Source organism: Pongo abelii, chromosome 9 (genome assembly GCF_028885655.2).
Source record: "Pongo abelii isolate AG06213 chromosome 9, NHGRI_mPonAbe1-v2.0_pri, whole genome shotgun sequence".
NCBI classification, from domain to species: Eukaryota; Metazoa; Chordata; class Mammalia; order Primates; family Hominidae; genus Pongo; species Pongo abelii.
In genome coordinates, this window is record NC_071994.2 from 81188228 (window position 1) to 81212843 (window position 24616).

The 24616-nt window shown below is 39.7% G+C and overlaps 1 protein-coding gene across 20 annotated transcripts in view; it reads right to left on the reverse strand.

Moving 5' to 3' along the window:
• The window catches only part of TENM4 (teneurin transmembrane protein 4), a 3040222-nt gene that overhangs the window by 465372 nt on the left and 2550234 nt on the right, over nt 1-24616 (reverse strand). Inside the window, exon 1 of one of the 20 annotated variants that reach the window (XM_063711316.1) lies at nt 18445-18488. The exons of the other annotated variants lie outside the window; for them this stretch is intronic. The gene's annotated coding sequence lies outside the window, so the exon portion shown is untranslated. Of the gene's footprint in view, nt 1-18444; nt 18489-24616 lie in introns of those variants that run through there. 20 annotated transcript variants of the gene reach the window in all.

Sequence of the window (24616 nt, forward strand, 5' to 3'; positions counted from 1 at the left end):
CTAGGGAATGCAATTTGACCAGGTGATTGCTAGTCCCCTTTTAATGTTAATTAATACAATAATGCAAGGAAATAAGGAAGGAAGGAGGGAAAGAAAGGAGGAAGGGAAAGCACTCTTTTCTGTTATCACTGGGAGGAGATTTATATTTGTCGGGCACTGTTACTAAGAAGAGAATGGAGCTAATGGTCCAGTAGAGAAGTTGGAGCCTGGACAGCCCATTTAAAGATTAAAAGGTGATTTATAAAAAGGGGGGTTCTATGGGAACACAAAGCAGGGGGTCTGATTGAGTTTAGCAATCAAGGAAGCTGACACTTGGAAGATGAGAGATGTCCGCTAGGACTAGCTTAGCAATGGCAGTACAGACAGGGGACTGGATTCATGACCTTCTGGAGATAGCATCTCTAGGCCTTGGTGACTGACTGGATATGGGGTCATGACAGTAAAGAGTGCTACCAAAAAACGATACCCAGGTTTCTGGCTTGTAAGCCAGGTTTGAAGCTGAAAGTAGGACATATAAAGAACAAGAGTCCACTGCCTCCATGATCAGATCCAACAAGATCCAACTGGTACCCCTTGTCCACTGCCCACACAACTGTCCATCCTTCTCCTATGAAAGGAACTGATTCCCACCACACCCTGTGAAAAGCATTAAGGTCAGGAGAACTCTACACAGTCTAGAAAACATCTGTAGGCAGAGATATTTCTGGAAAGTACAGCAAATGCTTGCAGTAAATTAATAATACATGTGCTGGACTCCCTCAGAAATATTTACCCAGCCTGCATGGTTAAGCACCAATAACCGGGAAGGGAACTTGAGCCTTACCTCAAACAGCCCTGACTACTGGAAATGAAGCAATGTCATCCTGGCTCTTCCTGATGCCAGTGGGGGCAAAAAACAAATTTGCAGAGTGCCTCACTCAGGAATATGAGAATCTTCAGTCTGCTGGGAAATGTTGGGAAAGGGAACTCAGACCCTGGGAGGTAAACACTGGAATAAGACAATAGATGAGGACTGTCTCATGTATCTTATGCTTACATAGTGCTTACCATGGGCCAGGACCAAACCTATATTAACACATTTAATCCTGGGCGTTATTGAGCTGGACACTAAATAGTTATAGCACTATTTTTAGGCCCATTTTACAGCTGAAAATACTGAGACATTGAAAAGTTAAGACAACTTTCCCAAGGAACTAGCTAGGAAGTGATAGAGCTGGGATTCAACCCAGGTAGTCGGCCCCAAGGTATATGCCCTAAACCACTTTGCTTTGGCTGCCCCTTGTTGCCTTTTCCAAGTAGTCAAGAGAGGGGGTCAAGTAAGAGGAAAGAGGCCCTACATTAAACTGCCAAAAGTACACTTGGACAACACTCTGCTACATGCATCCTCTCTGTCTCCAGCCTCTGCTGAGAACTCTGCACTCTTCTCACCAGACAAACGCAGTAGCCACTTTTTTTTTTTTTTAATTAAGAATTTACTGAGCACTCACTGGGGGCCAGAGACTGTGCTAGGCTTGGACTGGGCCTTGTGCAATGCACACAAAATGTCCCTTTTTCGGGAAGCCCCATCCTCTCTCCTTCCTTAGAGCTCTAACCTAGCCTTCAGGCCATTCTCTAGGATGAACTGAAGAACAGAGAGGTTTGAATAAACATGCAAAAGGGATTCTGGGGCAAATAAGTTTGGGAAACATGAGGCTAGCACCCTCACTGCAGGCCTTCTCAGAGCCTTTAGTGTGCTAGTGGCCCTGAGATCAACCAAGAGGAGTCAGTGTACAGGGCTTCTCAGATCACTCAACAAGGAAAACTTTCTTCTTTTTCTTCTTTTTTTAAACCCATTTTATAGGGCTGATGTATCATAGAACACAGCTTGGGAGCCTGGGATATTTTGTCCTACAATAATACCTACTATGTCAAATTCATGTTGGATTTTGACTGTGGGTCCATTGGCAGGACTCTGAGGCTGGGTACTTTGTCCTGCATCTCTGCCAAGCTCCTGCCTTCAGCCAGGCCTAAATCAGAAGAGTTCTCTGAAAGTTTTCTTTCACAATGGTGTGATGGTTAATATTGTGTGCCAGCTTGATTGGACTGAAGGATACAAAGTATTATTCCTGGGAGTGTGTGTGAGGGTGTTGCCAAAGGAGATTAACATTGAGTCAGTGGGCTGGGAAAGGCAGACCCACCCTTAATATGGATTGGCACAGTCTAATCAGCTTCATGGCTAGAATATAAGCAGGCAGAAAAATGTGAAAGGAGGGACTGGCCTAGCCTCCCAGCCTACATCTTTCTCCTGTGCTGGATGCTTCCTGGCCTCAAACATCGGACTCCAAGTTCTCCAGTTTTGGAAGCTGGGCTGGCTCTCTTTGCTCCTCAGCCTGCAGATGGCCTATTGTGGGAACTTGTGACAGTGTGAGTTAATACTTAATAGACTCCCCTTCTCATATATATATGTGTGTGTGTGTATATATATACATACATATACACGTGTATATGTATACATACATATACACGTGTATATGTATGCATAATACACGTGTATACGTATACCTACATACACATGTATACGTATGCATACATACACATGTGTATGTATGCATATGTATACATGTATATGTATGCATATGTATACATACATACATATATATATATATATATATATATATATATATATATATATATATATCTAGAACCACTCCTGGTACCAAAATCTGTATTAGGGTTCTCTAGAGGGACAGAACTAATCAAATATATGTATATACATATATATATACACATATGTGTATATATATGTATATGTATGTGTATATATATGTATATGTATGTGTGTGTGTATATATACATATGTATATATGTATATGTATGTGTATATATATGTATGTGTGTGTGTGTGTGTGTATATATATATATGTGTATATAAACATTTGATTAGTTCTGTCCCTCTAGAGAACTCTAATACAGATTTTGGTACGAGGAGTGGTTCTAGAGAAACAGAATATTAAGGATGGAGTATTTTGGTGGTTTCAGGGTTTCTGGAATTGGTTGCTTAATATGATTAGACCCCAAAATGCTCAGGACTCTACTTCTAATCCTGTGGAGAACACTGATAGTCCTTGGTGTGAACTGTTTACAGACTTATGCGAAATAAATCCATTTGATACTCCTGATTCATTGCTCCTGAGAAGCAAGGGGTTTAGTGACTCTATACCTAATACTTTTGAACATATGTGGAGAGCTAAGGAACATAATGAAGCTGGTTGGTTGCTCTTAAGTTCAGTAGACAAAGTGATGAAAGAAAGTCATGAACTCAGGGATTCCATCTCCTGGCTTCAGAAGCAGATAGTGAGCCTCAAATCTACTAAGACTGCCCTGAATGAGAGTCTTATCTCCTGCAGAGAAAGAGCTGAAATTATGGAAAAACAGACACAAGAAAACAGACACAAGCTCTTATCATGTGAGTGGCTGACCTGCAACAAAAGGTGCATGCGCAGCCTCACCAGGTGTCTACGGTTAAAGCAAAGGCATTGATTGGAAAAGAATGGGACCCTGCAACTTGGAATGGGGGGGTGTGGGACGACCCTGATGAAGCTGAGGACTCTGAGTTTGTAAACTCTGATGAACCTTTTTTGCCAGAAGAAACAGCTTCCCCATCCCCAGTAGTGGCAACATTCCCTCCCTGACCCATGCTGCCATCAGCCTTTCCACCTTTGTCTGAGGACATAAACCCTGTGCTGCCTGAGGCAACAGTGATGGCCTCCCCTGAGGCAGTTGCCAGGCAAGATAATGTTAACTGTCTTCAGGAGCCACCCCCAACACCCCTGTTTGCTTCTAGACCTATAACTAAAGTCCCAGTGAGCCCCTAGAGGTGAGGTTGAGAGTGTGACCCATGAGGAAGTGCGCTACGCTCAAAAAGAACTGCTTGAGTTTTCTAATTTATATAAACAGAAATCTGGAGAACAGGCATGGGAATGGATGTTAAGGGTGTGGGATAATGGTAGAAGAAACAGAGTTTAATCAGGTTGAATTTATTGATTTAGGCCCACTAAGTAGGGAATCTGCATTTAATGTTGCAGCTTGGAGAATTAAAAAAGGTTCTAATAGTTTATTTGCTTGGTTAGCTGAAATATGGATTAAAAGATGGCCCACTGTGAGTGAGCTGGAAATGCTTGATCTCCCTTGGTTTAATGTAGAGGAAGGGATCCAAAGGCTTAGGGAGATTGGGATGGTGGAGTGAATTAGTCACTTTAGACCTACTCATCCCAGCTGGAAGGGTTCAAAAGATATACCCTTGACCAATGCCTTGTGAAATAGATTTGTGAGGGCAGCACCTGCATCTTTAAAGAGCCCTGTAATTGCTCGTCTCTGTATGTCAGATCTAACAGTGGGAACCACAGTCACTCAACTACAAAATTTAAATATAATGGGAATAATTGGATCCCAAGGTGGCAGGGGCCAAGTGGTGGCACTCAACTGTCAAAGGCAAGGTGAGCATTGCTACCTTAATGGACAGCAGAGGCAAAGTGGAAATCAGAATAGTCTGATTTGTGTAGAGCTCTGGCATTGGCTAATTTATCATGCTGTTACTAGAAGTGAAACTGATAGGAAGCCTACTGCATTCCTACGTAATTTATACAAGCAGAAAAATTCTAGGTTGAATGGACAAAAGACTAATTTGAATAATAAAAACAGAGAATCATGGCCCCTCAATCAATTTCCAGACTTGTGCCAGTTTACAGACCCTGACCCCTTGAATGAAGGGGGAGGCCAGGTCTGCTTGAGGAAGGACCCTACTACATTATCAACAATTTATCCAGAATCTTTCTCCCATCCTTCCCCGAGGAGACATCTGGCCTTTTACTACGGTAATTGTGCACTGGAGAAAGGGAAATGATCAGACATTTTGGGGACTCCTGGACACTGGCTCTGAGCTGATACTGACTCCAGGGGACCCAAAATGTCATTGTGATCCTCCAGTTAAAGCAGGCACTTATGGAGGTCAGGCAATTAATGGAGTTTTAGCTCAGGTCTGACTTGTAGTGGGTCCAGTGGGTTCCCCCACTCATTCTGTTGCCATTTCCCCAGTGCTAGAATGCATAATTGGCATAGACAAACTTAGCAGCCAGCAGAACTCCCACATTGGCTCCCTGACTGGTAGTGTGAGGGCTATTATGGTAGGAAAGGCCAAATGGAAGCCATTAGAGCTTCCTCTACCTAGAAAAACAGTAAATCAAAAATAATATCACATCCCTGGAGGGATTTCAGAGATTAGTGACACCATCAAGGACTTGAAAGATGCAGGGGTGGTGATTCCCACCACATTCCTGTTCAGCTCTCTCATTTGGCCTGTGCAGAAGACAGATGGATCTTGGAGAATGATAGTGGATTATTGTAAACTTAACCAAGTAGTGACTCCAATTGCAGCTGCTGTACCAGATGTGGTTTTGTTGCTTGAGCAAATTCATACATCTCCTGGTACCTGGTATGCAGCCATTGACTTGGCAAATACTTTTTTTTTTCATTCCTGTCCATAAGGCCCAACAGAAGCAATTTGCTTTCAGCTGGCAAGGCCAGCAATATACTTTTACTGTCCTACCTCAGGGGTACATTAACTCTCCAGCTTTGTTTCATAATCTTATTTGGGGAGAACTTGATCACTTTTTGCTTCAGCAGGATATCACACTGGTCCATTACATTGATGATGTTATGCTGATTGGATCCAGTGGGCAAGAAGTAGGAAACATGCTGGACTTATTGGTGAGACATTTGCGTGCCAGAGAATGGGAAATAAATCCAACTAAAATTCAGTGACCTTCTACATCAGTAAAATTTCTAGGAGTCCAGTGGTATGGGGCCTGTGAAGATATTCCTTCAAGGTGAAGGATAAGTTGCTGCATTTGACTACTCCTACAACCAAGAAAGAGGCACAATGCCTAGTGGGCCTATTTGGATTTTGGAGGCAAGACATTCCTCATCTGGGTGTGTTACTCCAGCCCATTTATTGAGTGATGCAAAAGGCTGCCAGTTTTGAGTGGGGTCCAGAAAAGAAGGATCTGCGACAGGTCCAGGCTGCTGTGCAAGCTGGGCCATATGACCCAGAAGATCCAATAGTGCTTGAGGTGTCAATGGCAGATAGGGATGATGTTTGGAGCCTTTGGCAGGCCCCTATAAGTAAATCACAGCAGAGGCCTCTAGGATTTTGGAGCAAAGCCCTGGCATCTTCTGCAGATAACTACTCTCCTTTTGAGAGACAGCTCTTGGCCTGTTATTGGGCTTTCGTGGAAACTGAACATTTGACTATGGGTCATCAAGTCACCATGAAACCTGTACTGTCTATCATGAACTGGGTGCTTTCGGACCCATCTATCCATAAAGTGGCTCATGCACAGCAGCATTCCATAATCAAATGGAAACGGTATATACATGATTGGGCTTGAGCAGGTCCTGAAGGCACAAGTAAGTTACATGAGGAAGTGGCTCAAATGCCCACGGCCTCCACTCCAGCCACCCTGCCTTCTCTCCCCCAGCCTGCACCAGTGGCCTCATGGGGAGTTAGTTCCCTATGATCAGTTGACAGAAGAAGAGAAGACTAGGGCCTGGTTCACTGATGATTCTGCATGATATGCATGCACCACCTGAAAGCGGACAGCTGCAGCACTACAGCCCCTTTCGAAAGGATATCCCTGAAGGACAGCAGTGAAGGGAAATCTTCCCAGTGGGCAGAACTTCGAGCAGTGCACCTAAACAGTGTGCACTTTGCATGGAAGGAGAAATGACCAGATGTGTGATTATATATGATTCATGGGGTGTAACCAATGGCCTGGCTGGGTAGTCAGGGACTTGGAAGAAGCATGATTGGAAAACTGGTGACAAAACAATTTGAGGGATTCAGACGGACAGAGCAGTATGCAGAGGCTTGCACTGTGAACTTTAGCTCCAGATTGACTGCAAGAAAAAACCAGCAATCCTGAGAGGACCCACAAACCCTCTGAAGGAAGCAGACAGCTCCTGCAGGACCTGGGAGATACCCCAAATACTGTGAGTGCCCCAACTGCGGAAGGGGGAAAGGGAGAGCCTCCTCTTCTGAACACATACCCCCACTGGAGAAACTGAAGTTCTGTTTGTGGGAGAAGTTTCCGACCTTACCTTGAACTGAGCCAATTTAGAGAGCTGAGCAAAATACAGGGGTAGAGGAAGCAGCAGAAAGGCCCTGGGAGCTTGCTGGGAGCCCAACAGGCCATTCCTGCCTGGCACCAGAGGGATCCATTGGGAGGGTGGCCAGAGGTGGCGGGGGTGGGTTGGGGGAACTCCACAGGGAGAAGGAAATCTCCAGCTGAACTCTGTAACAATTTGAACGGGGTGAGAAGGCTCCTGGCCAGAACTTGGGGGAGGGCACAAATCTGGTGGGCAGACTCCACAGGTGGAGGAAGAACCAAGCCCTTTTCTTTTGCAGCTGGAAAGTGGGTAGCCTGGGGCAAGTTTTCAAGCCCGGCTCGCCCACCACCTGGAAACAGAGTCGGTGCTGTTCATTGTGGGGTAGGGGGAGCATGGTGGGAGTGAGACCGGCCCTTGGGTTTGCATGGGAGCTGGGTGAGGCCTGGGATTGCTGGCTTTCCCCAGCTTCCCTGACAACTTGCATGGCTCAGCAGGGGCAGCCATAGTCCACCCAGGTACACAACTCCAGTGACTTGGGAATCTCACCCCCATCCCCTACAGCAGCCACAGCAAGACCCACCCAAGGAGAGTCTGAGCTCAGACACGCCTCGCCCTGCCCCCGACCTGATGGTCCTTGCCTACCCATCCTGGTAGTGGAAGACAAAGAGCATTTAATCATGGGAGTTCTAGGGCCCCACCCACTGCTGGTTCCTCATCATACTACCACAGCTGAGGCTCTCTGGAAAGTGTCACCTCCTGGCAGGAGGCCAAAAAGCACCAAAATACAGCATTAAACCACCAAAGCTAAGAACCCTCACAGAGTCCATTGCAACCCCCTGCCACCTCCACTGGAACAGGCGCTGATATACACCACTGAAAGACCCATAGACAGTTCATATCACAAGACTCTTTGCAGACAACTCCCAGTACCAGCCTGGAGCCGGGTAGACTTGCTGGGTGGCTAGACCCAGAAGAGAGACAACAATCATTGTAGTTCGGCTTACAGGACAGCACATCCATAGGAAAAGGGGGAGAGTACTACATCAAGGGAACACCCTGTGGGACAAAAGAATCTGAACAACAGCCTCCAGCCCAAGATCTTCCCTCTGACAGAGGCTACCCAAATGAGAAGGAACCAGAAAACCAACTCTGATAATATGACAAAACAATGATCTTTAACACCCCCCAAAAATCACATGAGTTCACCAGCAATGGATCTAAACCAAGAAGAAATCCCCGATATATCTGAAAAAGAAGTCAGGGGGTTAGTCATTAAGCTAATCAGAGAGGGACCAGAGAAAGGCAAAGCCCAATGCAAAGGAAAAAAAAAATACAAGAAGTGAAGGGAGAAATATTCAAGGAAACAGATAGCTTAAAGGAAAAACAGGCCAGGCGCAGTGGCTCATGCCTGTAATCCCAGCACTTTGGGAGGCTGAGGCGGGTGGATCATGAGGTCAGGAGATCAAGACCATCCTGGCTAACATGGTGAAACCCCATCTCTACTAAAAATACAAAAAATTAGCCAGGCGTGGTGGCGGTGCCTGTGGTCCTAGCTACTTGGGAGGCTGAGGCAGGAGAATGGCGTGAACCCGGGAGGTGGAGCTTGCAGTGAGCCGAGATCACGCCACTGCACTCCAGCCTGGGCAACAGAGCGAGACTCCACCTCAGAAAAGAAAAAACAATCAAATTTCAGGAAACACTGGACACACTTATCAAAATGCAAAATGCTCTGGAAAGTCTCAACAATGGAACTGAATAAGTAGAAGAAAGAAATTCAGAGCATGAAGACAAGGTCTTAGAATTAATCTAATCCAACAAAGACAAAGAAAAAATAATAAGAAAATATGAACAAAGTCTCCAAGAAGTCTAGGATTATGTTAAATGACCAAACCAAAGAATAATCAGCGTTCCTGAGGAAGAAAAGAAACCTAAAAGCTTGGAAAACATATTTGGGGGAATAACTGAGGAAAACTTCCCTGGCCTTGCTAGAGAACCGAGCCATCCAAATACAAGAAACACAAAAAACACCTGGAGAATTCATCGCAAAAAGACTGCCTCGGCACATTGTCATCAGGTTATCCAAAGTTAAGACGAAGGAAAGAATCTTAAGAGTTGTGAGACAGAAGCACGTGGTAACCTATAAGGGAAAATCTATCAGAGTAACAGCAGATTTCTCAGTAGAAACCATACAAGCCAGAAGGGACTGGGGCTCTATCTTCAGCCTCCTCAAACAAAACAATTATCAGCCAAGAATTTTGTATCCAGCAAAACTAAGCATCATATATGAAGGAAAGGTACAGTCTTTTTCAGACAAACAAATGCTAAGAGAATTTGCCACTACCAAGCTACCACTACAAGAACTACTAAAGGGAGCTCTAAATCTTGAAACAACTCCTGGAAACACATCAAAACAGAACTGCTTTAAAGCATAAATCACATAGAACTTATAAAACAAAAGTACAAGTTAAAAAGCAAAAACAAAAAACAAAGTACACAGGCAACAAATAGCACGATGAATGCAATGCTGTCTCACATCTCATTACTAACATTGAATGTAAATGGCCTAAATGCTCCACTTAAAAGATACAGAACCGCAGGGTGGATAAAAACTCACCAACCATCTGCTGCCTTCAGTCCTTACCTAACAGTAAGGACTCACATAAACTTTAAGTAAAGGGGTGGGAAAAGGCATTTCATGCAAACGGACACCAAAAGCCAGCAGGGGTAGCTATTCTTATATCAGACAAAACAAACTTTAAAGCAACAGAAGTTAAAAGAAACAAAGAGGGACATTATATAATGGTAAAAGGCCTTGTCCAACAGGAAAATATCACAATCCTAAACATATATGCACCTAGCACTGGGGCTCCCAAATTTATAAAACAATTACTAATAGACCTAAGAAATGAGGCCGGGCACAGTGGCTCATGCCTGGAATCTTAGCACTTTGGGAGGCCAAGGCGGGCGGATCATGAGGTCAGGAAATCGAGACCATCTTGGCTAACACAGTGAAACCCCGTCTCTACTAAAAATACAAAAAAAATTAGCTGGGCGTGGTGGCGGGTGCCTGTAGTCCCAGTTACTTGGGAGGCTGAGGCAGGAGAATAGCATGAACCTGGGAGGCGGAGCTTGCAGTGAGCTGAGATAGCACCACTGCAGTCTGGCCTGGGAGAAAGAGCAAGACTCCGACTCAAAAAAGAAAAAAAAAGAAAAGAAAAGAAAAGAAATGAGATAGCAACACAATAATAGTGGGGGACTTCAATACTCCACTGACAGCACTAGACAGGTCATCAAGACAGGAAGTCAGCCAAGAAGCAATGGATTTAAACTATACCTTGGAACAAATGGACTTAACAGTTTTAAACAGAACATTTCATCCAACAACCACAGAATATTCAACAGTGCATAGAACTTTCTCCAAGATAAGCCACATGATAGGCCATAAAATGAGCCTCAATAAATTTAAGAAAATTTAAATTATATCGAGCTCTGTCTCAGACCACAGTGAAATAAAATTGGAAAACAACTCCAAAAGGAACCTTTAAAACCATGAAAAAAACATGGAAATTAAATAACCTGCTCCTGAATGAGCACTGAGTCAAAAATGAAATCAAGATGGAAATTTAAAAATTCTTCGAACTTAACGACAATAATGACACAACCTATCAACACCTCTGGGATATGGCAAAGATGGTGCTAAGAGGAAAGTTCATAGCTCTAAACACCTACATCAAAAAACACTGAAAGAGCACAAACTGACATTCTAAGGTCATACCTCAAGGAATTAGAGAAACGAGAGCAAATCAAATCCAAACCCAGTATAAGTAAGGAAATGACCAAGATCAGAACAGAACCAAATGAAATTGAAACAAACAAAAAATAGAAAAGATAAATGAAACAAAAAGCTTATTTTTGAAAAGATAAATAAAATTGATAGACCGCTAACAAGATTAACCAAGAAAAGAAGAAAGAAAATCCAAATAACTTCACTAAGAAACAAAACAGGAGATATTACAACTGACACCACTGAAATACAAAAGATCATCCAAGGCTATTGTGAACACCTTTATGAACTTAAACTAGAAAACCTAGAAGAGAGAAATAAATTCCTGGAAAAATGCAACCCTCCTAGCTTAAATCAGAAAGAACTGGCTATCCTGAACAGACCAATAACAAGTAGCAAAATTGAAATGATAATTAAAAAATTACCAACAACAAAAAAGTCCAGCACCAGATGGATTCACAGCAGAATTCTACCAGACAGTCAAAGAAGAATAGGTACCAATCTTTTTGACAGTGTTCCACAGGATCGAGAAAGAAGGAACCCTCCCTAATTCATTCTATGAAGCCAGCATCACCCTAATCCAAAATCAGGAAAGGACATAACCAAAAAAGAAAACTATGGACCAATAATCTTAATGAACATCGATAATAAAATCCTTAATAAAATACTAGCTAACCAAATCCAACAACATATGAAAAAAAAAAAAATTCACCTTGATCAAGTGGGTTTCATACCAGGGATGCAGGGATGGTTTAACATAAGCAAGTCAATAAATGTGCTACACCATGTAAACAGAATTAAAAATCACATGATCATTTCAATAGATGCAGAAAAAGCATTTGACAAATTCAGCATCCCTTTATGATTAAAACTCTCAGCAAAATCAGCATCCAAGGGAGATACCTCAATGTAATAAAAACCATCTATGACAAACCCACAGACAACATAATATTGAACAGGGAAAAGTTGAAAGCATTCCTTCTGAGAACTGGAACAAGCCAAGGAAGCCCACTCTCATCACTCTTCTTCAACACAGCACTGGAATTCCTAGCCAGAGGAATCAGACAAGAGAGAGAAATAAAGGGCTTCCAAATCAGTAAAGAAAAGCCAAACTGTCTCTGTTTGCTGAAGATATGGTTGTTTGCCTTGAAAGCCCTAAAGACTCCTCCAGAAAGCTCCTAGAACTGATAAAAGAATTCAGCAAAATTTCCAGATAGAAGATTAATGCATACAAATCAGTAGCTCTTCTATACACCAACAGCAACCAAGTGGAGAATAAAATCAGGAACTCAACTCCTTTTACAATAGCTGCAAAAAAATAAAATACTTAGGAATCTGCCTAACAAAGGAGTCAAAAGATCTCTACAAGGAAAACTACAAAACACTGCTGAAAGAAATCATAGATGACACAAATAAATGGAAACACATCCCATGCTCATGAATGGGGAAAATCAATATTGTGAAAATGATCATACTGCCAAAAGCAATCTAAAAATTCAACCCAATTCCCATCAAAATACTACCATCACTCTTCACAGAATTAGAAAAAACAATTCTAAAATTCATATGGAACAAAAAAAGAGCTCACATAGCCAAAGCAAGACTAAGCAAAAAGAACAAATCTGGAGGCATCACACTGCCTGATTTCAAACTATACTATAAGGCCATAGTCACCAAAACAGTGTGGAACTGGTATAAAAATAGGCACATAGACCAATGGAACAGAATAGAGAACCCAGAAATAAACCCAAATACTTACAGCTAACTGATCTTCGACAAAGCAAACAAATATAAAGTGGAGAAAGAACACCCTATTCAACACACGGTGCTGGGATAATTGGCTAGCCACATGTAGGAGAAAGAAACTGGGTCCTCATCTCTCACTTATACAAAAATCAACTCAAGATGGATTAAGGACTTAAATCTAAGACCTGAAACTATAAAAATTCTAGAAGATAACATTGGAAAAACCCTTCTAGAAATTGGCTTAGGCAAAGATTTCATGACCAAGAACCCAAAAGCAAATACAGTAAAAACAAAGATAAATAGCTAGGACCTAATTAAACTAAAGAGCTTTTGCACAGCAAAAGGAACAGTCAGTAGAGTAAACAGAAAACTCACAGAGTGGGAGAAAATCTTCACAATCTGTACACCTGACAAAGGACTAATATCCAGAATCTACAATGAACTTAAACAAATCAGTAAGAAAAAAACAAACAATCCTATCAAAAAGTGGGCTAAGGACACGAATAGGCAATTCTCAAAAGAAGATATATAAAGGGCCAACAAACATATGAAAAAATGCTCAATATCACTAGTGATCAGGGAAATGCAAATCAAAACCACAATGCGATACCACCTTACTCCTGCAAGAATGGCCATAAAAAAAAAACAAAAAAAAACCCCAGTAGATATTGGTGTGGATGTGGTGATCAGGGAACACTTCTACACGGCTGGTGGGAATGTAAACTAGTACAGCCACTATGGAAAACAGTGTGGAGATTCCTTAAAGAACTAAAAGTACAACTACCATTTGACCCATGAATCCGACTAGTGGGTATCTACCCAGAGGAAAATAAGTCATTATACAAAAAAGATACTTGCACATGCATGTTTATAGCAGCACAATTCACAATTGCAAAATTGTAGAACCAGCCCAAATGCCCATCAATCAACCAGTGGATAAAATAACTGTGATATACATATCATGTATATATACACACACATATATGATACATATATGATCATATATGTATGATGTATGATATATCATACATATATGATCACACATATATGATATATATCATACATATATGATATATATCTCATATATGATATATATCATCATATATCATCCATATATGATGATATATATCATACATATATGATATATATCATCATATATGTATGATATATATATTCCATCATATATATCATATATATATGATGGAATACAACTCAGCATTAAAAAAATGAATTAACAGCATTTGCAGAAATCTGGATGAGATTGGAGACTATTATTCTAAGTGAAGAAACTCAGGAATGGAAAACCAAACATGGTATGTTCTCACTGATATGTGGGAGCTAAGCTATGAGGATTCAAAGGCATAAGAATTATACAATGGATTTTGGGAAATTATGGGGAAGAGTGGGTTGGGGGAAAGGGATAAAAGGCTACAAATATGGTGCAGGATATACTGCTTGGTTGATAAGTGCACAAAAATCTCACAAATCACCACTAAAGAACTTATTCATGTAACCAAATACTAGCTGTACCCCAATAACTTATTGAAATATAATAATAATAAAAACAAATTTGGGGAAGAGGTATGTGATTGACCTCTTTGAGTGATTAAAAGCTGTGAAGATATCTGCATCCCATGTAAGTGCTCACCAATGGGTGACCTCAGCAGAGGAGGATTTTAATAATCAAGTGGATAGGATGATCCATTCTATGAACACCACTCAGTCTCTTTCCCCAGCCACCCCTGTCATCGCCCAATGGGCCCATGAACAATGTGGCCATGGTGGCAGGGATGGAGGTTACGCATGAGCTCAGCAACATGGACTTACACTTACCAAGAGTGGCTACGGCCACTGCTGAGTGCTCAGTTTCCCAGCAGCAGAGAACAACACTGAGCCCTCGATATGGCACCATTCCTCAGGATTATTAGCCAGCTACCTAGTGGCAGGTTGATTATATGGGACCTCTTCCATCATGGAAAAGGCAGAGGTTTGTTCTCACTGGAACAGATACTTGCTCCGGATATGGGTTTGCCTATCCTTCACGCAATGCTTCTGCCAAGACTACCATCCATGGACTCACAGATTGCCTTATCCACTGTCATGGTATTCCACTCAGCACTGCCTCTGAGCAAGGCACTCACTTTATGGCTAAAGAAGTGCAACAGTGGGCTCATGCTCATGGAATTCACTGGTCTTACCATGCTCCCTATCATCCTAAAGCAGCTGGATTGATAGAATGGTGGAATGGCCTTTTGAAGTCACAATTACAATGCCAACTAGGTGACAATACTTTGCAGGGCTGGGGCAAAGTTCTGCAGAAGGCTGTGTATGCTCTGAATCAGCATCCAATATATGGCACTGTTTCTCGCATAGCCAGGATTCATGTGTCCAGGAATCAGGGGGTGGAAGTGGCACCACTCACCATTACCCCTGGTGATCCACTAACAAAAATTTTACTTCCTGTTCCTGTGACATTACGTTCTGCTGGCATAGAGGTTTTAGTTCCAGGGGAGGAGCACTGCTATCAAAAGACACAATGATTCCATTAAACTGGAAGTTAAGATTGCCACCTGGACATTTTGAGCTCCTTCTACCTTTAAGTCAACAGGCTAAGAAGGGAGTTACAGTGTTGGCTGGGGTGATTGACCTGGATTATTGAGATGAAATCAGTCTACTACTCCACAACGGAGGTAAGGAAGAGTATGCATGAAATACAGGAGATCCATTAGGGAATCTCTTAGTATTACTCTGCCCTGTGATTAAGGTCAATGGAAAACTACAACAGACCAATCCAGGCAGGGCTACAAATGAACCAGACCCCTCAGGAATGAAAGTTTGGATCACTCCACCAGAGAAAAAAAGCCACAAGGTGCTTGCTGAAGGCAAAGGGAATACAGAATGGGTCGTAGAAGAAGGTAGTCATTAATACCAGTTACAACAGCGTGACCAGCTGCAGAAATGAGGACTGTAATTGTCGTGAGTATTTCCTCTTTCTTTTGTTAAAAACATGTCTGTGCATATATACACTTGTACTAAGAAAATACTTTCATTTTATTTCCTTTCTCCTTTATCATGTGACATAAGATTTATTAACTTCACATCAACATTTAAGTGTTGTTAACTTTCTGTAATAGTATTTGGGTTGGGGACTGGTGCGTCTCCAGTTGTACGAAGGATAGTTGTTTTATGTTAGGCATAATTAAGACCTTATTATTGTCTTTATTTGAAGATTATGTATGATCTCAGGAGATGTGCATGGGTTCAAGTTGACAAGGGGTGGACTTGTGATTGTTAATACTGAGTGTCAACTTAATTGGATTGAAGGATATAAAGTACTGATCCTGGGTGTGTGTGTGAGGGTGTTGCCAAAGGAGGTTAATATTTGAGTCAGTGGGCTAGGAAAGGCAGACCCACACTTAATCTGGGTGGGCACAATCTAATCAGCTGCCAGCATGGCTAGAATATAAGCAGGCAGAAAAATGTAAAAAGAGAGACTGGCCTAGCCTCCCAGCCTACATCTTTCTCCCATGCTGGATGCTTCCTGCCCTCAAATATCGGACTCCAAATTCTTCAGTTTTGGAACTTGGACTGGCTGGCTTTGCTCCTCAGCCTGCAGATGGCCTATTGTGGGACCTTGTGATGGTATGAGTTAATACTTAATAAACTCCCCTTTATATATCTATAATATATAAAATATAATATATATAATATATATTATATATATTATATATAAATATATAATATATATAAATATATTTTATAATATATATTATATTATATATAATATATAAATATATTTTATAATATATATTATATTATATATAATATATAAATATATTTTATAATATATATTATATTATTATATAATATATACATATATTTTATAATATATTTATATATTATATAATATATACATATATTTTATAATATATTTATATATTATATAATATATACATATATTTTATAATATATTTATATATTATATAATATATACATATATTATATAATATACATATATTATATAATATATACATATATTTTATAATATATATTATATATTATATAATATATACATATATTTTATAATATATATATTATATAATACATATATTTTATAATATATATATTATATAATATATACATATATTTTATAATATATATATTATATAATATATACATATATTTTATAATATATATTATATTATTATATAATATATAAATATATTTTATAATATATATTATATTATTTTATAATATATAAATATATAAAATATACATTATATAATATATAAAATATATATTTATATATTATATAAAAATATATTATATATAAATATATAATATATATTTATATAATATATAAAAATATATAAATATATAAAATATATATTAGATTTATATAAATATGTAAAATATATATTAGATTTATATAAACATATAAAACATATATTATATTTATATATAATACATAGATTATGTAATATATATGTATTTTCCATTAGTTCTGTCCCTCTAGAGAACGCTTAGTAATACAGATGGCATAAGTGAGTGCTATAAAACAAAATTCGAAGATGGAACCAACATTCCTTATGTCTGCTTACATCTTTTATTCTGTCTCCTAGGTGACAGGCATTTCTTGCCTAGATGACTCTCAGGCATGGTCTCTTATTCACTCTGGACACTCCTTGTCAGGGCACAGAGCCCTTCACATCTGCCCCTGCCAATGTCTTCTGGATCGTCTCCCATCTCTCCCTATATGCCTCCTCAACTTCAACTCCCCAGAATCACAGGCAGTTCCGGAGTGCAACATGGCTTCCTTTAGGCCAGGTTCCCACCTGCTAGCCAGTCCTCAGCAACCTCTGCTGTGTGGTTTCCCTTTCTTTAATCCCTTGCTCAAGCCTCTTGAGATTTGAAACCTTCTTTGAAGACATACCATCCCCTTCCCTGCAGGCTCCCTACCCACAAGGTTGGGCTAAATGCCCTTCTTTGATGGTCTGGACTGGTCAGTCCTAAGCCTTACCTATTTACCTGATTGGGTGGGGATGTGTCCTAAGTTGATATCCCATGTATTTTGTGCTGTGGGTCATAGTCAAAATAGTCAGCAAGCCACTGATCTTATTTACCCTCCTATTTAAGATGCTTCCAAGTCTTGTGTGAGGCTCAGACTGAGACTTTAAAATCCCCACATTTCCCTTTTCTAGGCTGCTCTGCCTGGCAGAAACAGGGCTACATCTTGTTCTTATACTCTCGAAGCCTGGTAGCACTCTCTGACCACCACAGAAGAAGTCTGCTTAATGGACTCACATTTTTGTAATAAAATAAAAGCACCAAGCCAGAATAGAAGCCTTCGTTGTCAGATCTTATTCTCCAAATGTATTTTCTTCACAGTTTTCTAACTTCTAAAACCATCAAACAGCTTTGGCATGACAGTCGTCTTCCACAAATGAAAACAGGATTTAGTGCAGTGGCGTTTCCGCTGCTCTGAGGGAAGCTGATTTAGACAGAAGAGGCAGAAAGGAAGAGGGAAGGGATCTGCGGAGCTGGAGCCAGGCCCCTGCAGAGGTGACTGGGCCTCTGACTCTACTGTCTGTGGGAGGAAAAACAATCTTTCCCCTTGGACCAAAAGTACCAGGCTGCCTCCCTGAGATTAAGGTGCTAGATGGAGCTTATTAATGTGAATATACCATTCAAGGCAGTGAAAACAGGATCAACTCAGAATCATCAGCAGCAGGAGACCTAGAGACTTCTTCCTAGCTCTGTCTTCCTCCTACCTCTGCTCCTAATTCCCTTCTTCTCTGGGCCTCAGATTCCTCACCTGAAAATGGAAGGGTTAGATTAAATCAGTGGCTCTTATTTTCTGACTGTGACTCAACATTAAGAAATACATTTGAAGACTAAGAAACGGAGAAGACCCAAATAAAATCAGAGATGAAAAACTCCTTTTTCATTACAATTGACACTGCATAAATTCAAAGGATCATTAGAGACTACTATGAGCAACTGTATGCCAATAAATTGGAAAACCTAGAAGAAATGGATAAATTCCTAGACATATACACCCTACAAAGATTAAACCATGAAGAAATCCAAAACCTGAACAGACTAATGACAAGTAATGAGATTGAAGCCATAATAAAAAGTCTCTCAGCAAAGAAAAGCCTGGGACCTGATGGCTTCACTGCTGAATTTCACCAAATATTTAAAAAAGAACTAATACCAATCCTACTCAAACTATCCTGAAAAACAGAGGAGGAGGAATACTTCCAAACTCATTCTACAAGGCCAATATTACCCTGATACCCAAGCCAGACAAAGATGCATCAAACAAACAAACAAAACCAAACAAACAAAACCAGACCAATATGATTGATGAACATCAATGCAACAAAACACTAGAAAACTGAATTCAACAACTCATTAAAAAGATCACTCATCATAACCAAGTGGAATTTATTCTCAGATGCAAGGATGGTTCAACATACAAAAATCAATCAATGTGATATATCATATTAACAGAATGAAGAATGAAAATCATATAATCATTTCAATTGATGCTGAAAAGGCATTTGACAAAATTCTTTTATGATAAAAATTCTAAAAAACTTGGTATAGAAAGAACATACCTCAACACAATAAAAGCCATATGTAACAGATTCACAGCTGGAATCATATTGAATGGGGAAAAACTGAAAGCCTTTCCTCTAAGATCTGGAACGTAACAATGATGCCCACTCTTGCCACTGTTATTTAACATAGTACTGGAGCTAGAGCAATCAGACAAGAGAAAGAAATAAAGGGCATCCAAATTGGAAAGGAAGAAGTCAAATTATCCTTGTTTGCAGATGATGTGACCTTATATTTGGAAAAAACTAAAGACTCCATCAAAAAATTTTTAGAACTGATAAACAAATTCAGTAAAGTTGCAGGGTACAAAATCAATGTAAAAATATCAGTAGGATTTCTATATGCCAACAGCAAACAATCAGAAAAAAAATTAAGAAAGTAATCCCATTTATAACAGCTATAAATAAAGTTAAATACCTAGGAATAAAATTTACCAAAGAAATAAAAGATCTCTACAATGAAAACTGTAAAACATTGACACAAGAAATTGAAGAGCACACCAAAAAATAGAAAGATATTTCTTGTTCATGGATTGGAAGAATCAATATTGTTAAAATACCCATGCTACAAAAAGGAATCCACAGATTGAATGCAATTCCTGTTAAAATACCAATGACATTCTTCACAGCAATAGAAAAAACAATCCTAAATTTTAGATGGAGCCACAAAAGACCTGGAATAGGCAAAGCTATCCAAAGCAAAAAGAACACATCTAGAGGAATCACATTACCTGACTTCAAATTATACTACAGAGCTATAGTAACCAAAACAGCATGGTACTGGTATAAAAACAGACACATAGACCAATGGAGCAGAATAGAGAACTCAGAAACAAATCTGCATACCTACAGTGAACTCATTTACAACAAAGGTGCCAAGAACACACTGGGGAAAGGGCACTCTCTTCAATAAATGGTGCTGGGACATGAAAAAATGCTCATCATCACTGGCCATCAGAGAAATGCAAATCAAAACCACAATGAGATACCATCTCACACCAGTTAGAATGGTGATCATTAAAAAGTCAGGAAACAACAGGTGCTGGAGAGGATGTGGAGAAATAGGAACACTTTTACGCTGTTGGTGGGAGTGTAAACTAGTTCAACCATTGTGGAAGACGGTGCGGCGATTCCTCCAGGATCTAGAACTAGAAATACCATTTGACCCAGCAATACCATTACTGGTTATATACCCAAAGGATTATACATCATGCTCCTATAAAGACACATGCACACGTATGTTTATTGTGGCACTGTTCACAATAGCAAAGACTTGGAACCAACCCAAATGCCCGTCAATGATAGACTGGATTAAGAAAATGTGGCACATATACAACATGGAATACTATGCAGCCATAAAAAATGATGAGTTCATGTCCTTTGTAGGGACATGGATGAAGCTGGAAACCATCATTCTGAGCAAACTATCACAAGGACAGAAAACCAAACACTGCATGTTCTCACTCATAGGTCGGAATTTAACAATGAGAACACTTGGACACAGGGTGGGGAACATCACACACCGGAGCCTGTTGTGGGGTGGAGGGAGTGGGGAGGGATAGCATTAGGAGAAATAAACTAATGTAAATGACAAGCTAATGGGTGCAGCACAGCAACATGGCACATGTATGCATATGTAACAAACTTGCATGTTGTGCACATGTATCCTAGAACTTAAAGAATAATAAAAATAAATAAATAAAATAAAAAATAAAAATAAATGAATAAATGGTGCTGGGAAAACAAGGTATCCATATGCAGAAGAACGAAACTAGATCCCTACCTCTCATCATGTACAAACATCAATCAAAATGGATTAATGACTTAAATGTAAGACCTGAAACTATGAAACTACTAAAAGAAAACATTAGAGAAACTCTCCAGGACACTGGACTAGGCAAAGATTTTCCAAGTAAAACTCACAAGCACAGACAACCAAAGGAAAAATGGATAAATTGGATCACATCAAGTTGAAAAACCTCTGCACAGCAAAGAAAAACAGTATCAACAAAGTAAAGAGACAACCCACAGAATGGGAGAAAATGTTTACCAACTATTCATCTGATGACGCATTAATAATCAGAATATATAAGGACCTAAGTAACTCAGCAGGAAAAAAATATAATAATTTGATTGAAAAGCGAACAGAAGATCTGAATAGAAGAATGTCAAAAGAGGACATACAGATGGCAAACAGGTAGATGAAAAAGTGCTCAACATCATTGACTATCAGAGAAAAGCAAATCAAAACTACATGAGACATCATTTCATCCCAGTTAAAATGGCTTTTATCCAAAAAGCAGGCAATAATGAATGCTGGCGAGGATGTGGAGAAAAGGGAACACTCATACACTGTTAGTGGGAATGAAAATTAGTACAACCGCTATTGAGAACAGTTTGGAGGTTCCTCAAAAAACTAAAAATAAAACTACCACATGATCCAGCAATTGTATTACTTGGTACATACCCCCAAAAAAGGAAATCAGTATATTGAAGAGATATCTGCACTTCCATGTTTACTGTGGCACTACTTACAATAGGCAAAATTTGGAAGCAGTCTAAGTGTCCATCAACAGATGAATGGATAAAGAAAATATGGAACATATTCACAATGGAGTACTATTCAGCCATAAAAATAAAGAGATCCTGTCATTTGCAACAACATGGATGGAACTGGAGGATATTATGTTGAGCAAAATAAGCCAGGCACAGAAAGACAAACTTCGCATGTTCTCACTCATTTGTGGGAACTAAAAATTAAAACAATTGAACCCATGGAGATAAAGAATGTAAGGATGATTACCAGAGGCTGGGAAGGGTAGTGAGCATGGGGAAGTGGGGATGGCTAATGGGTACAAAAAATATAGTCAGAAAGAATGAATAAGATTTAGTATTTGATAGCATAACAGGTTGATTACAGTCAACAATAATTTATTGTACATTTAAAAATAACTAAAACTGTATAATTTCAATATTTATAACACAAATAAATGATAAATGCTTGAGGTGACGGATACCCCACTTAACCTGATATTATCAGCATGCATTGTATGCCTGTATCAAAATATCTCACATGCCCCATAAATATATATACCTACTATGAACCCATAAAAACTAAAAATTAAAAAAAATTAAAAAAGAAATACATTGCATACCTCAACTTGGTCTATACACACATATTTAGAGGGGCATGTAACTGAAGTTTCACTTAATGATGTTTGTCCTTATGACCTGCTATATTTTCTCCTCTGTTACACTCATTTTATAAACTGTTATTGAAGTATGACTTAAGTACAGTAGAGGGTACATATCATAAGTGAATAGCTTGATGCATTTCTACAAACTGACAGTACCCATTTAACCTGCCCTCCTACTTCTGAATCAAAAGGCAGAATGTGACTAGAAAGCCCCTTTGCACTCCTTCCCATTTACCAACTCCTCCCTCGGGGGCAACCACCATCCAGACTTCTGAAAACACAGAGTAGTTTTACGCGGTTTTGTACTTTTTTAAAGTGCAGTCATAAAGTTTCTTTGTGCCTGCTTCTTTCTTTCAACTTCATGCTTCCAAGGTTCATCAATATTGCTATGTGCAATATTCCACTATGTGAATATGCTACACTTGATCCATTCCAGGGCTGATGGCCATGTGTTTTGGTGGATATCTGTGTGCATATCTCAGGGGTATATACCAAGGAGTGAAAGTGCTGGTATGTATATGTTCAGCTTTAGTTGATATTGCCAAACAGTTTTCCAGTGTCATCAAACAAATTACATTTCAGCTAACAGTGTGTGAGTTTCAGTTGTTTCACATCTTTGCCAACACTAGATAGAGTCTATATTTTTCATTTCAGCCATTCTGATGAGTACATAGTAGTATTTCATTATGGTTTTAATTTGTCATTCCCTGAAGAGTAATAATGTTGTGTGCTTTTTTGGCTATTTGGACATCTTCTTTTATGAAGTATCTGAGTCTTTCGCCCATTTTTCTATTAGGTTGTCTGTCTTTTCTTACTGATTTATAGGAGTTTCTTCTTTTTTTTCTACCATATATATTTGGATATGAGACCTTTGTTGAGTATATGGAGTGCAAATATATAATATCTTTACTCACTCTATGGGTTACTAGGTTACTCTGTTTTTACTTTAATAAATGCTGATCTTGAGCCACCAAATTAATTTCATGACCTGTTACTGGACTACAACCCACAATTTGAAGCACACTGTGATACACAATTATGCAGTCTTTCCTGGGTCTGAATAGCGCAGAAAGGGGCATTTCTAGCCTGTGGCATCCACACCAACATTGGCCTGGATCAACACCTCTGTATCTACTGTGAGCCACTGTCTGGAGAACAAGGATATTAGCTATATTTAATTTCCAAATTTAAAGAAAAAACTTTGTCCTATACCTTGAGTAATAACAGTTTCCAATTCTTCTGAATTTAATAATTGCCAGCCCCATGGCCCAGACTGAGGGAAGAGACTCAGAAGGATGGCCAAGGTGTGGAAACACCTCTGAAATTAGCCCTTTCAACAGGTACTAGAGGGTACGTTTTCCTACACAGTCTCTCTAGCCACTGAGGTACCTAGGTCTTCAGGGGCATGGTCTTATGGAACCAAAGATACATTCAGAGGTTCCTTTTACCTAACGAGTTAACACAACATTCCCTAAACTCTGAAAAAACAACAAAAAAAAGCCACTAACCAAGGGAGAAAGACGCTCCCATATCCTAAGCACTTTCTTGGTGTGAGAGATACATCCTATGCTGCATCTTCCCAGCTCCTGAGAGCAGCCCTATTCACAGACTTTCAGCTCCAGGAAGGCAAAAACTGTACCACTCTTATCAAATAATGTGACCAAGGCCACATAACTTGTAAGTAATAGAGCTAGGCTGACTGACACCATAGCCTGTGTTTTCATTCCTCTGTTATACTCCTCAGAGGCAGCCAGTCACTGGATAAAGAGTGGTGACTACCTCTAAGGGGTCAAAGATTCACACACATATGCACAAACACACACGTGTGCATGCACACACATGCATAGATGTGTGTATACAGATATGTACATGTATGCATACGTATATGCTACTTCACTCAGAATTCAGTGGGGCTGGACTCTATGGGTTCATTACACAGTCAGCTCATCGGAGTTCCCCGCTTTCTCCTGATTTGCAAAGTATTGACACAGTCCATAATACATGAATCACACAAAGGCACATATATGTGTAGGAAACTTTACAGTTTACAAAACACTCAATCTCTCATCCAACACTCACCACCAGCCTTCTGAACATATATAAATATTTGATGATTTGCAGGC